This window comes from Pelobates fuscus, chromosome 4, assembly GCF_036172605.1.
Source record: "Pelobates fuscus isolate aPelFus1 chromosome 4, aPelFus1.pri, whole genome shotgun sequence".
Classification (NCBI taxonomy): domain Eukaryota; kingdom Metazoa; phylum Chordata; class Amphibia; order Anura; family Pelobatidae; genus Pelobates; species Pelobates fuscus.
In genome coordinates, this window is record NC_086320.1 from 83,851,902 (window position 1) to 83,866,412 (window position 14,511).

Below are 14,511 nucleotides of genomic sequence, written 5' to 3' on the forward strand. Positions count from 1 at the left end.
CGCATTATACGAAGATTCTGCATCAGGTTATTCCCTTAATTTGTCCATGCTAAGCGATTGTAGTCTGAATAACATGCTAAATTTGTTTTAATAAATTGTGATTTCTTTTTTAATTTCGTCTTTCTTTATTCCTCATGTTGGCGGTGTCAGACGTTTTTACAAGAACAGTGATGTGGTTGTAAGTGCATGTGAATAAACTAAAGATGGCCTTTAAACTCTGCACCTAGCATGTGCTTTGTGTGGTCTTTGGGAATTGGCAATTCAACAGACAGACTTATTATAAATATATACACTATAAATATTTTTCTGTCTGTATTTCATGTACCGCGGAATATTCATCAAGATTATATAGACCAGTTAAATACTATATATTATATATTGGTAAATACACAAAAACATGTTTGTGAGTGGTAGACCACTATATTTTGGTTTGATTTTGTTTTAAATATACAGATTAATCTATAAATTATTAATTAGTAAGTAGAATGCTCTATATAGTTTTAGTAAGAACCTTTTGATAAGTATATTTTCTTTCTATGTATAATGCATACTGGGTAAATAGAATAATTGTATGTGTGAAGGTCGTAAAGTATACACACTTCATTGAGTCAGCCAAAAAAGGTAAATGTCACTGACTTGGATTACCAAAAAGAAACATCGTACTATGTCAGTCAACATAAGCCTGCTTTTTTTTTTTTTTTTTAACAAGAACACAACATTTTACAATCTATTGTAGACTTGTGCACAGTGAGAACATTTGGGTCGGCTGAACCATTTTTCCAGAAACTAGATATATTTTTGTGATGCCTGAATTTTGGACATATGGTGGTTTGGCATGACCAAATTTCGGTAAGAGGAAAAATATTCAGAAATTAATCACATGAACCAAAAAGGGCACAAAAATGGGCCAATCAGTGTACTGCAAAATACATTGTAACGGACCGTTTCACCCACAAGAGGATAAAAACCGTTTAGGCGATATCCCCCTTTCCAGATACACAGGCAGCTACTGCAAGCACCAATCTTCCGAACTGCAGACTACACAAATTCACCAACTCCCAACTGCACATACATGAATTACCCAATCTCCCGAAGAGGAATCATACGAACACTGGAAACAGCCGAACAGGAAAAGCCATAAAACAGCTTACATTTCTGGCAATCGGCATACATTCAAATTCCCCCAAAGAACGAGACAACACATCGCTTTGAGGGTTAAGCAGGAACAACACTGATTTATTCACACAACTGTCTTATAAAGGATTCTCCCATGCAACTGAGGGATTTACAACAATTACATAATACACCAATCACACAGGAGTTACCTCCCACAATGCCTCCCAATCCCTCCCCTCTGGCCTGGAGATAATTGGGGAAGAAATCCAATTATCTCCTAGGGCAGAGGCAAACTCCATTACACACATGGCAGACAAAAAGACAGTAAAATACATAAAATTACCTACTGATACATTTAGGACATAAAATATATACATTCTACATATCCCCAGATAGCTTGGATCTGAGCGCACATTATTACCGAATGGCGCACAGATCATATACATACAGTTCAATCGCCATGGAGCCAAAGTCTTTCACATAGTCTTTCATTACACAAATGGGCTCCATGGCTTAGCTATCTGGGGTAACATATTCACATATTCCAAAATACCGAATGAACCGGTGTTCGACCCTAAGGGCACGAATAGGAACCAGGGGGCGGACGGCTCAGCGTTGTTCGCGCAAAAAAGTGTCCGTTTTCAGTTCCATAGTTTTAGTGCTGAACAACGCTGGCCGTTCGGGACTCGTAAGATGGCCGTCGCCACGTGTTCGACAAACGAACAAAGGCCACCCAGCGTTCATCAATTAAGGTGCGGTTAACCGCAGCTTCTGGGTGGTCAATTGGCGGCACACTCCAGCTCCCAGGTGGTCCATCGTTTGCCAGTTTGTTCGGTAGCTGGAATAAGCCTTTCTGCAGGGAATATAAATGGTTTAACCTGCAGGGCCATAGTCCAAGGGCAGGAAGCTAGCAACCAGGCTTCTCCAGTTCACAGTGGCGAGGTTGGTTTCGCCACACTTCTCCCCTTTACCAATTAGACTAACAGGGTATCTGACCTCCTGCCGGTCAGTGCCCTGGTTAGTCCAGCAACCCACCCACAAAACAGAAACAGCAGTACAGCCCACCCACAATAACTGGTTACTTCACCTGGGTAGAGGAGAACTTTGTCCATATCCATGTGCCTCACCACAACTGTGTGGGGGAACTGTTAGGCTGCCTTGGTGGGTTGCTGAGTGGGCAGAGACCAGCGGTACTCTGCCCTGATGCCAGTGCTACCACGGAAGTAGCCTGGTTGGAGTCCGGTTGTGGGAGGGGGAGACCGACTGTCTCCCCTCTGGATACACCGCTCTGTGGCTGGGGGACAGGACCGACCGTCCTTACCCCTGGTGTTGCAAGTGCAGAGCCTACAGTCCCATCTGCATCGTGGGGGATGTAACATCTCCCCTTGGTGGGTTAGGCTGCCGCTGGAGAGAGGGTGTAACAAGTTCCTCTCTTTGAACTGTAGACTACTGCTGGGGAGAGGGGGTAACCAGCTCCTCTCCCTGACACTCTCTCTGCTGGTGGTGAGGGGGACCAACTGTCTCCCCTTTCAATATTTTGTCCTGCGACTGGGGTGCGACACTGACGGTCTCTGCTCCCTGCAGGACACTCTGCCGCTGGGGAGGAAGGATGGCACCTTATGCTCCCTGGGATACACACTGCCGCTGGGGAGGAAGGACGGCACCTTCAGCTCCCTGGGATACACACTGCCGCTGGGGAGGAAGGACGACACCTTCAACTCCCTGGGACACACACTGCCGCTGGGGAGGAAGGACGGCACCTTCAGCTCCCTGGGATACACACTGCCGCTGGGGAGGAAGGACGACACCTTCAGCTCCCTGGGATACACACTGCCGCTGGGGAGGAAGGACGGCACCTTCTGCTCCCTGGGACACACACTGCTGCTGGGGAGGAAGGGCGACACCTTCAGCTCCCTGGGGTACACACTGCCGCTGGGGAGGAAGGACGGCACCTTCTGCTCCCTGGGACACACACTGCCGCTGGGGAGGAAGGACGACACCTTCAGCTCCCTGGGGTACTCACTGCAGCTGGGGAGGAAGGATGACACCTTCAGCTCCCTGGGATACACACTGGTGCTGGGGAGGAAGGACGACACCTTCAGCTCCCTGGGACACACACTGTCGCTGGGGAGGAAGGGCGACACCTTCAGCTCCCTGGGATACACACTGCCGCTGGGGAGGAAGGACGGCACCTTCAGCTCCCTGGGACACACACTGCCGCTGGGGAGGAAGGATGACACCTTCAGCTCCCTGGGACACACACTGCCGCTGGGGAGGAAGGACGGCACCTTCAGCTCCCTGGGGTACACACTGCCGCTGGGGAGGAAGGATGACACCTTCAGCTCCCTGGGATACACACTGGTGCTGGGGAGGAAGGACGACACCTTCAGCTCCCTGGGACACACACTGCCGCTGGGGAGGAAGGACGGCACCTTCAGCTCCCTGGGATACACACTGCCGCTGGGGAGGAAGGACGACACCTTCAGCTCCCTGGGATACACACTGCCGCTTGGTTAGGAAGGACGACACCTTCAGCTCCCTGGGACACACACTGCTGCTGGGGAGGAAGGGCGACACCTTCAGCTCCCTGGGATACACACTGCAGCTGGGGAGGAAGGATGACACCTTCAGCTCCCTGGGATACACACTGGTGCTGGGGAGGAAGGACGACACCTTCAGCTCCCTGGGATACACACTGCCGCTGGGGAGGAAGGACGACACCTTCAACTCCCTGGGACACACACTGCCGCTGGGGAGGAAGGACGGCACCTTCAGCTCCCTGGGATACACACTGCCGCTGGGGAGGAAGGACGACACCTTCAGCTCCCTGGGATACACACTGCCGCTTGGTTAGGAAGGACGACACCTTCAGCTCCCTGGGACACACACTGCTGCTGGGGAGGAAGGGCGACACCTTCAGCTCCCTGGGATACACACTGCAGCTGGGGAGGAAGGATGACACCTTCAGCTCCCTGGGATACACACTGGTGCTGGGGAGGAAGGACGACACCTTCAGCTCCCTGGGACACACACTGCCCCTGGGGAGGAAGGGCGACACCTTCAGCTCCCTGAGACACACACTGTCGCTGGGGAGGAAGGGCGACACCTTCAGCTCCCTGGGACACACACTGTCGCTGGGGAGGAAGGGCGACACCTTCAGCTCCCTGGGGTACTCACTGCTGCTGGGGAGGAAGGACGACACCTTCAGCTCCCTGGGATACACACTGCCGCTGGGGAGGAAGGACGGCACCTTCAGCTCCCTGGGGTACACACTGCCGCTGGGGAGGAAGGACGACACGTATTGCTATTTGGGTTCTCCTATTATGTTAATTTTATGTTGTTTTTTTAAATTTCTGTACTAACAGTAAATAATCAATTGAGCTAATTGTGATACTTTGATAAAATTAAAAACTAGATGTGTAAAACATCATCTGAACAAACCAACATGTTAAAAGATCATTACTGTATATGTTTCACATAAAGTCACCTAGTGTGTTAAAATAGTTCCAACACCTGAGCATATTCATACAGTTATGTAATTTCCTGACAATGCACAATTTGCTTAATAAATGAATACTATTGTAAAATGTGTGTACTGTGTGTGGTAATATATGTATGGACTGTGTACATAGCAATATAAGTTCCAATGTGTGTAAGAGTGTGGGAAGCACTGTGTGTGTAGTCTGGGCAACTGTGTGTAGCTATCATTTATGAGTTGGCCTTTCTAACCAAGTGCTCTTCCTTTTCAGACTCTGTCAGAATACAGGGATTCCAGAGCCCAGCAGCCCGTGTTCCGGTCAGCAACCAGCAGACACCAGGGAGGAGGTAATGCGGGGAGTTCTAACGTTCTAACAGGTCGAGTAGATTCTCCAATCAGGAATGTGCCTGTAGGCAGCTACCTGCTCTGCCCTGACTGGAAATCTGGCCCTGTCAGCCAATCACTGTTATGCACCTAGCATTATAAAAACATACAGAGAAGTGGAGAAATGAAACAATGTTTCTAGATCTCCTCCTCATTTTCAATGTTTGCCTTAGCTTTGCCGGTGTCTGGATATGTTATTTGCTAACTCCTAAATATAAACTTAAAATAAAATGGAACTTCTCATAAAATAAAAGGTTAACACAAATTAGGTGATTTAAATGTTTCATTCAAAGGTGTAAATTCTAGAAAAGTGACAGATCCCCTTTAACACCTGTTTTTTTTACTTGAATCTTGCGTAAATAAATCACGGAATTCCTTGCATTATATTTCAACAACATTTTAGGATTTGCTCACAAAACAGGGAATTGCAGTGGATTGTAAACCCATTTAGAAAATTCAGGCGGTAACAGCCAAACTGCAATTATGGGCTAATTGTAGAGTGTCTCATAAACAGCCTAAATTTCGCAACTACATTTCCAATTTACAACAGTACACTGTTAAGTGAATAAACCCCAAATACAATATTTAGATTTATTTAAACCCTTGTTTTTGTTTTGTCTGCAAACAATTGCACCATTATCATTATGTATACCCAATAAACTCTGAAAATTGAGATAGTACAAATGATTAAATCTGCTTCATTAAAAGCTTAAATAGAACTGATTTGCATTTTATATAAGCAATAATCACTCGATTCCGTTAGTGTTTTATGAGAAGTATTGCAACATAACATTTTACATTTGCTTTTCCAATATAAACCATACACAGAGGTATAAACACTGAAACAAATATTTATTAAAACAGTTTGCATATTCTTAAGAAACTGGATTCACGAGTGTAACATTCTAACACACACAAACTTCTCAGTTAATTCCACATCATTCTGCTCCAGTTACTGACCAATAACTTGAAAGTGTCACGTAAAAACAAGTTAAAATTGTGTAAACTTACATAATGGAATTTTTTATGTATCTCGAGACACTAATCTATATAAAATAGATTGTGCTAGCTTTGCTTCTAATAAATGTTATATTTGTTATATAATATTATGTTAAAAAGAAACACTGTGTGGTATTGATGAGATTAATAGAAAATATTTAATTCTCTGATCATAATGTCTGTCCAGTGCTAACATAATAGGAAGGAGTAAATTGAGTTAGTACTAATATTATAAAAATATGATTTTTTTTTTTTTTTTTTAAACAAAGTGACTTTAGAGAGTTATTAAGATGGAAACACGAAAGCATTGCTGTACAATCAGTACATTTTGGAGAATATTGCCTAAATTGCTCTAAAATGCATGTAGTCTCAAAGGCATTCCACACTGTATCCAAAAAGGAGATCCCCAGATGTTTTAAACTACAGCTTCCATGATGCTTTACCATTCTAGGACATTACAAATGCATGCAAAGCATCATGGGAGTTGGAGTTCTACAACATCTGGGGATCTATCTTTTGGGCTGTATGGAATGAATATTTGTGGATATTCTGTATCATCTAATCCATAATAGGGGTTGACAACAAAGAATGATATCTGTACCGAAGTGGAGATAACGCATTTGAAGTAGTAATTGTAAGTCTTGAATTTAGTCAATGTTGGGGTTCTAGTGTAAAATGCAACCTGTCTATTTTTTATATGTTTGTAATAAAACAGCATATGCATGTATTAAACATATTAATTGGCATGCTATATCATTATAATAAATGAATGTAAACTCTAACCTATATGCCTTCTGTAACGAAGGAGTCCCTCGCCAATTTTGTTTAATAACTGTATTCCTGATAAGAGAATGGATTTTGTATAAATGTAGACCATGCAATTTTCCCATTTTTCGTATCTGCTTCTTTCAAGATGACCTGTATATTCACTTTCACATTTAATTGCACTATTAGCTTGATTCAGTGTGGGCTGTAGAATCTTTTTCATGGCCCAACACAATACACCTTCGTAGATAATACTAATATATACGCTTTCGAATTTTGCCATAGCTCTTTTTATTTAGATAAAAAGTTAAAGTACACATTATTTCTCAGAAAAGAATTTGTTACAAATCATGGAAATCTATATTTCATTTTTACCAGGAAAATAATAATATGCTCTAAAGAAAGAAATGCACATTTATCGGAGATTCACGTACACTTAGTGACTTTGTATTGATTAAGAGGAAAAAGGTTTTAGGATGCTACACATATACCAATAGATTAGTCTCCAGACAAGGTTTAATGAAGAGCGGCATTTAGTATTGTTGAAAAATAAGAGTATGTTCTAGCAATACTGCAAGCACAATGTATAGATTAGTATTGAGCCCATTAAGGAACAAATATAGTATAAACCTTCATCACAGTCTGGTCCCTAAAAGTCTTTTTTTTTTATAAATCTTTATTTATTGATCATTTTCAATGGGGTATATTGTTGTTCGGTACAGCACTAGCAGCAGTAATTGGGATGGTAAAAGCTATTTTATCCCATATTATTTTCCCCTTGATCCCTCGCACCTTATTCATTTTCTCTCATCTGCAACTGTTCCCCTACTCCCTAATTTTCAATCACCTTCTTGGCTTTTTCCCTTGTCCTTCAAATATTAGCATGTCACACCCATACTAAAAATATATTTTCTTGTCCACAATGATTTGCCTAGCTATTGTCCTATCTCTCTTCTTCCCTTTGTCTCCAAGCAGGGGAGGGCTGGCAGCCTTAGGCCTGGGGGGAAAAAACAGTCAAGTGGCCCATTGCGCCACCAAATCAGTTCACCATCCATGCCCACCTTTTCCTTGTTTTATAACGGATATTGATGTTATGCTAATCAGTAGCTCTTTGCCATACCCACTCCTTCACGGCTCTGACTTTCAATGTTGTCAGAGCACAGGCTGAGAATCTCTGAGCCTGTGCTCTGACTCACTAACTGAGCGCTGGAACCACGAGAGAGAGGATATGATCTGACTGCACCTACTGCTGGTGTGCACCAGTGGACCACCAGCGAATTGTTTAAATTAAATATGCTGGTGTACCCAACTTGTGAGCTGTGTTAGCCGCCGGGTGCCTCTGTTGTCATGGCACCCTGCGTGACAGCACAGCTTGCCCACCCCAACGGCTGGCCCTGCTGACACACACTGACGTTACTACTTAGACATCCCTCAATATTAATACAGACATCAGAGTAAACACCAATACACCGTGGAAACAGAGCTGATCCCCCCAAATTTATAAAGGTTTGCTTAGAGGATTTATTGTAAGATTAAATCATGCCTCCTCCTCTCTCTCCCCCATGCGCTGCTCTGTAGGCTGGGAGGAAGTGAAGAGTAATCACAGTCTCCCAGCACAACGCCACCTGTGGCTGCATGGGGAACAGCTGTTTAATGTAATGCTTGCAGGACGGCCAGCTGCCGCAGAACCTCTTTGTTTCCGTCTCTGCAAAGGGCTCCAGGCACTGCTTGTTGTGAGTGTGAGCCACTGTAAATTAGGGGCAGAGGGCAGAGGGCACTTGCACTGCGGTCAAGACGGGTCTGGGCAGGAGGAGAGTGCAGTGCAATCAGTGAACTCCCCTCCTGTGGGTCACCAGTAGACTGGTGCACCTGCCCAGGATCAGAGCCGGTGCAAGGATTTTTGCCGCCCTAGACAAAATATAAATTTGCCGCCCCCCCATGTGACATCACAATGCCCCACCCATATGATCTGCCATATGAACTAACGCCCGTGCTGCACACAGTGTGTGTTTACATTAAAAAGCCTGCAGGGACCAGCTATAGACACCACAACCACTTCATTAAGCTATAGTGTCCCTTTAATGTGAGGTAAATTATAGATTAGTGTCACTAATAATATACTAGATTGCCTACTTACAATTAGATGAGGATGATGATGAGCTGCAGTTTGGCTCCACTGGTCTGGTGTAGAACAGGATCTCTGGAGGCTGTTTGCAACTGTGGTCACAAAATTCAATGTTCTGGGAGAATCAGAAGCAGCTCCATTTTTTTGGGGCCTCTTACACAGCTCAAGGTCTGGGCCCCAGGGCCTGACGGTGGGTATGCCCATAAGGCCCACTCATAAGTCCACTTATATGTTCCACCCACCCATGATTTCGCTCACAGGGAGTGGAGTGTGTAGGGGATGTGTTATGAGTTATTGTAGAGGATCTAATATGTGTGCTTATGGTATGTAGTGTATAGGGATACCAGTTTGTGCAGGTGATGCAGTGTGTTTGTGTGTAGTGGAAGCAGTGTGTATTTGTGTATAAGGGATGTATTCTGTGTTTCTGGTTGTGTGTAAGGGATGCATTGTGTGAATCTGTGTTTGTATGCATAAGGGATGCAAGGTGTGTGTCTGTATGTGTGTGCATTGAGTGTAAGAGATGCATTGTGTTTCTGTGTGCAGGGCCGCCATCAGGGGGTGACAACCATGACGGTTGTCACGGGCCCGGCGGTCCTGGGGGGCCCGGACTGCACAGGTAATCCTCTGCATGCCCGGGCCCCCAGCCCTTCAATCTGCATATATACATAGCGAGTACCGCTATGTATATATGCCTCTGCGGGCCCTGCTGGCTTCCAAGCAGGGCCCAGGATATACTTACCTCCCCTCCAGCACTCTCGCAAGCCACAGCAGTAAAGCGTTGCCGCGGGTTGTCATGACAACGCTCCGCGGCGCGCAAGGCATGCTGGGCTAGAGCAGTGGCTGGCAGGAGGGAGAACATGGAGGGAGTCTGCTGGGCTCCTCCTTGCTGCCCCAATAAGCGGAGCCAACGGACCACCAGGGAATCCAGTGTTCCCCCTCCCTGGCTACAGGTAAGAGGCAGGGAAGGGGGAATACATATTTTTTAATTATACAAATTCTACATAAAAAAAAAAAAAAATCCCAGCAGCATTTGTCACACATCCAACACACATCCAACACACACACACACCAAACAGACAAACTGCATCCACTACACAACCACACACATCATCCACTACATTAAACAGACAAACTGCATCCACTACACAACCATACACATCATCCACCACACAACCACACACATCATCCACTACACAACCACACACATCATCCACTACACAACCACACACATCATCCACTACATAAACACACAAACTGCATCCACTACACAACCATACACATCATCCACTACATAAAACAGACAAACTGCATCCACTACACAACCATACACATAATCCCCTACATAAAACAGACAAACTGCATCCACTACACAACCATACACATCATCCACCACACAACCATACACATCATCCACTACACAGCCACACACATCATCCACTACACAGCCACACACATCATCCACTACACAACCACACACACACCATCCACTACACAACCACACACACACATCATCCACTACACAACCACACACACACACATCATCCACTACACAACCACACACACATCATCCACTACACAACCACACACACATCATCCACTACACAACCACACACACATCATCCACTACACAACCACACACACATCATCCACTACACAACCACACACACATCATCCACTACACAACCACACACACATCATCCACTACACAACCACACACACATCATCCACTACACAACCACACACACATCATCCACTACGCAACCACACACATCATACACTACACAACCACACACATCATACACTACACAACCATACACATCATCCACTACACAACCACACACATAATTCCACTACATAAACACACAAACTGCATCCACTACACAACCATACACATCATCCACTGCATAAACACACAAACTGCATCCACTACATAAACGCACAAACTGCATCCACTACACAACCATACACATCATCCACTACACAACCATACACATAATCCACTACACAACCACACACATTATCCACCACACAACCATGCATATCATCAACTACACAACCACACACATCATCCACTACACAACCACACACATCATCCCCTACACAACCACACACATCATCCACTACATAAACACACAAACTGCATCCACTACACAACCATACACATCATCCCCTACATAAAACAGACAAACTGCATCCACTACACAACCATACACATCATCCACTACATAAACACACAAACTGCATCCACTACACAACCATACACATCATCCACTACATAAACACACAAACTGCATCCACTACATAAACGCACAAACTGCATCCACTACACAACCATACACATCATCCACTACACAACCACACACATCATCCACTACATAAACACACAAACTGCATCCACTACACAACCATACACATCATCCACTACATAAACACACAAACTGCATCCACTACATAAACGCACAAACTGCATCCACTACACAACCATACACATCATCCACTACACAACCATACACATAATCCACTACACAACCACACACATTATCCACCACACAACCATGCACATCATCAACTACACAACCACACACATCATCCACTACACAACCACACACATCATCCCCTACACAACCACACACATCATCCACTACATAAACACACAAACTGCATCCACTACACAACCATACACATCATCCCCTACATAAAACAGACAAACTGCATCCACTACACAACCATACACATCATCCACTACATAAACACACAAACTGCATCCACTACACAACCATACACATCATCCACTACATAAACACACAAACTGCATCCACTACATAAACGCACAAACTGCATCCACTACACAACCATACACATCATCCACTACACAACCACACACATCATCCACTACATAAACACACAAACTGCATCCACTACACAACCATACACATCATCCACTACATAAACACACAAACTGCATCCACTACGTAAACGCACAAACTGCATCCACTACACAACCATACACATCCATACACATAATCCACTACACAACCATACACATCATCCACTACGCAACCATACACATCATCCACTACAGAACCATACACATCATCCACTGCACAAATACACACAATGCATCCACTACACAACCACACACATCATCCACCACATAAACACACAAACTGCATCCACTACACAACCATAGAAATCATCCACCACATAAACACACACACTGCATCCACTGCACAACCACACACATCATCCACTACATAAACACACAAACTGCATCCACTACACACATCATCCACTACACACACACACACAGCATCCACTACACAAATACACACTGCATTCACTACACACGTAATCCACTACACACACACACACATCATCTACTACACAAACACACACTGCATTCACTATACACACACTACATCCACTATACACACAATACCTCCACTACACAAACACACACTCTGCATTAACTATACACACACACACTACATAAACACACACTATTCACTATTCACATACTACATCCAGTACACAAACACACACTCTGCATTTACTATGCATACACACTCTGTCCACTACACAAACATACAATCTGAATCCACTATAAACAGCGTATCCACTTTACTCACGCACTTTGTATCCACTACACACATTTTATAGCCACTATACACACACAAACAAATTCAGTACACAGACACCTCATCCTTGTGGGTAGACTTAAGATGGGCCCTGTGGGGGCATTTGGGGGCGGGTTATGTGGGCGGACTTGGGGCGGGTCATGTGGACTGACTTGGGGGCGGGCCCCGGGGGGCCCAGACCGTAGGCTGTGTCAGGGGCCCCAAAATTTCTGGTGGCAGCCCTGTCTGTGTGTATGTAAGAAAAGCAGTGTGTGTGTGTTTGCATTGTCTGTTTCTGTGTATGTGTGCAAAGGATGCATTGTCTTTGTGTGGGGGTTGCATTGTGTGTGTGTGTAATGGATGCATTGTGTGTTTCTCTGTGTGTAAGGGAAGCATGTTGTGTTTCTGTGTATGTATAGGGATGCATTGTGTGTTTCTGTGTACGTATAGGGATGCATTGTGTGTGTGTGTGTGTGTGTGCGCATAGTGTGAAAGAGCTCCCTGTCTTGCCCCCTGTCCTATAGAACTGTCCCTTCTGTCCCTTAGAGCTTCTTAACCTTCCTACTTCTTCTTACTCCCCCTTCTTCTTCTTACCCCCTCTTCATCTTCTTCTTACACCCCCCTTCTTCTTACTCCCCCTTCTTCTTCTTACTCCCCCTTCTTCTTCTTACTCCCCCTTCTTCTTCTTCTTACTTCCCCCTCTCCCTCTTCTTACTCCCCCTCCCCCTCCCCTCTTCTTATCCCCCCCTCCCCTCTTCTTATTCCCCCCCTCTCCCATCTTCTTATGCCCCCCCTCTCCCCTCTTCTTATTCCCCCCCTCTTCTTATTCCCCCCTCTCCCCTCTTCTTATTACCCCCCTCTTCTTATTCCCCCCTCTTCTTATTCCCCCCTCCCCTTTTCTTATCCCCCCCCTCCCCTCTTCTTATTCCCCCCCTTCCCTCTTCTTACCCCCTCCCCTGTAGCGTGGCCGAGCTGCTTTCCGGTCTGCGGTGCCCGGCCGGAGTGATAGGAAGGTGCACACTGAGTGTGCACTTCCTGTCAGTCCGGCCGGTTACAGGAAACAGAAACTCTGCGCGGAACAGGAGTTTCTGTTTCCTGTAACCGGCCGGACTGACAGGAAGTGCACACTCAGTGTGCACCTTCCTATGACTCCGGCCGGGCACCGCGGACCGGAAAGCAGCTCGGCCACACTACAGGGGAGGGGAGGGAGGGAAAAGCTGCTGCAGCCGTTTGAGCACTCTTTACAGAGCGCTCGGCGGCTGCAGCATTTAAAGGGCCGGCCCGCCGCGGCCGGTCCTAAAAGAATTTCGGGCGGCCTGGGGGGCATTTGCCTCCCTGCCCCCGGCCCAGCCCGCCCCTGTCTCCAAGCAACTTGAAGGACTTGTCTATACTTGACTTACAGACTAGTTAAAGTCCAACTCCCCCCTCAGCTCAGCTTATCCCTTAACTCCTCATCCCTGATAACCTTTCATTGCTGTCTCCCATCCACTGTGCTCCCTCCTCTCAAACATCCCTCCCATCCTTTTCGGTACATCCAGATCATTTGTTTTCCTCACTTATCTCTGTGTATTTGTCCCTCATCCTTACAATCATAGATTGTAAACTCATTTGGGCAAGTCCCTCTTCACCTACTGATCTTGTATGTAAAAAAGTATTTGTTTTACCCATTGTACAACTTTATCAATAATTGTAATTATTATTTGCCATGAAAGAGCCTTGCCATTCAAAAACCCTTCACGTCTGGTGTTTATTTTTGCTGCAATGTTCTGAATGTTCTCGCTAACGGTAACCAAGAGCTACTAAGATGTTAATAAATGTAAGTGAAAATTATGCTATGGTTCTACCTTAATCCAACAGCTAAGACTATTTGGTGATTATGTACAAAAGTGCACTTCTGGCAAAGTTCTAAAAGAGTTGCAAACAGTAGCACGATTCTGTGGGTTTCCGTGGTGACTGCATCAGGTTTAGAGCTTTGACCCAGAATAGCTCTGTACACATAACTCCCTATGTTTCTATGTATAAAGTTA